At 43.7% G+C, this 1,940-nt stretch overlaps 1 non-coding gene across 1 annotated transcript; it reads left to right on the forward strand.

Moving 5' to 3' along the window:
* Window positions 1–1,054: 1,054 nt before the first annotated feature.
* LOC131631473 (small nucleolar RNA R71) lies at window positions 1,055–1,161 on the forward strand. The gene has a single exon (XR_009292714.1). It is a non-coding gene; the product is annotated as a small nucleolar RNA R71 (small nucleolar RNA).
* The last annotated feature ends 779 nt before the right edge of the window (window positions 1,162–1,940 follow it).

Genomic DNA, 1,940 nt, shown 5'->3' on the forward strand with positions numbered 1-1,940 from the left:
AAATTGCGCTTCGGTTTTTGATTTAGCTAATCTCTGAGGGTAAGGAATTGGTGGCTTATAAGGTGGTGGTGGAACATAAGGTTTCTCTTTTTCGGGTTCCACTTCGTTATTGTTCTCATCAGTCTTAGCAGTTTGTTCGTCAGTTGTTTTCTTTTGGGTTTCCTTTGGCTCTTGTTGTGACATGGGTACGTTTTGGGTTCTAGGATCTATGGGTCCATCGTAATTCGTTCCACTTCGTAGTGTTATCGCGTTCGCATGTCCTTTAGGATTTGGTTGAGGTTGAGCAGGAAACGTTCCAGCAGGGGCAGCAGTAGGTGCTTGTTGTTGAGCCACTTGTGAGATTTGAGTTTCTAACATTTTGTTATGCGTATCTAAAGCATCTACTTTGTTCGATAGTTGTTTTAGTTGCTCGCTATTGTGGATGTTTTGATTCAGGAAGTCTTTATTGGTTTGTTGTTGGGAAGCTATGAAGTTCTCCATCATGATTTCTAGGTTCGACTTCCTAGGGGTGTTTTGAGCAGCTACAGGCGCTTTTTGGTAGCCAGGTGGTACAGCAGGTGCTTGTCCAGGCGCGTACAACGCATTGTTGTTCTTATAAGAAAAGTTCGGGTGGTTTTTCCATCCAGGGTTGTACGTGTTAGAATAAGGGTTTCCTTGAGCGTAATTTACTTGATCAGATGGGACTCCAGTCAAGAGTTGGCATTCAGCAACTACATGCCCAGTCAATCCACAAATCTCGCAGTTAGGTGCTACAGCGGCAGCGGTGGCTGAAGGAGTGATGGTTAAATTCTCGATCTTTTGAGTTAAAGCGTCTACTTTAGCGTTAACGCGGTCTATACCACTTATTTCGTACATTCCTCCTTTGGTTTGGGCTTTCTCTAGAGCGGCTCGTTCTCCACCCCATTGGTAATGGTTTTGTGCCATGTTCTCTATGAGTTTGTATGCTTCATCATGGGGTTTGTCCATTAATGCTCCGCCAGCAGCGGCATCTATAGTCATTTTAGTGTTATATAAGAGACCACCATAGAAAGTATGGATGATCAGCCATGGTTCGAGTCCATGATGAGGGCATATTCTAAGCATGTCCTTGTAACGTTCCCAAGCTTCGAAGAGTGATTCGTTATCTTTCTGGGTAAATCCGTTGATTTGACCTCTAAGCATAGCAGTTTGGCTAGGCGGAAAATATCTCGCTAAGAATACTCTCTTCAATTCGTCCCACGTAGTTATGGAATTGGAAGGCAGGGATTGAAGCCACGCTCTCGCTCTATCTCTCAAGGAGAAAGGGAAAAGGCGTAATCGAATAGCTTCGGAACTAACGTTGTTGGCTTTGATAGTGTCGGCGTATTGCACGAACACGGATAAATGGAGATTGGGGTCGTCTACAGGGCTTCCAGAGAATTGATTCTGTTGAACAGCTTGGACCAGTGAAGGTTTTAGTTCGAAATTGTTCGCTTCAATCGCAGGTGGTGCGATACTTGAATGCGGTTCAGCGCGCGAAGGAGCGGCATAGTCTCTAAGAGGACGAATAGCAGCCATCTCTAACTTCGGGGTAATTTGATTGATTTGATCAGTAAAAATCAATTCCTGATTAATCGGAATTTCTGCTACTTCGGGAAGATTGCGAGCTCGACGTTTGACGTTAATGAAACGTTCGATCTCGTTAATTCGTTGTATTAAGTCTCCTCCTTCTGAACGAGTATTTGGCATACAATCGTTCAAAAAGAAAGGCAAGAATTGTCCTAGTCTCTACGGTGTAACAGTGAGTTACGATATCGACTTAAATAGTCCCCGGCAACGGCGCCAAAAACTTGATCGCGACTTTACGTGTCTATAAATCTGATAACTGCAAGTGCACAGTCGTGTCGTGTAGTTTTAAAAGATATCGAATCCACAGGGACTATGAATCGATCTACCGTTATCTAAGGTTACTATGTAAAGCT

The sequence above is a fragment of the Vicia villosa genome, unplaced genomic scaffold, assembly GCF_029867415.1.
Source record: "Vicia villosa cultivar HV-30 ecotype Madison, WI unplaced genomic scaffold, Vvil1.0 ctg.000830F_1_1, whole genome shotgun sequence".
Classification (NCBI taxonomy): domain Eukaryota; kingdom Viridiplantae; phylum Streptophyta; class Magnoliopsida; order Fabales; family Fabaceae; genus Vicia; species Vicia villosa.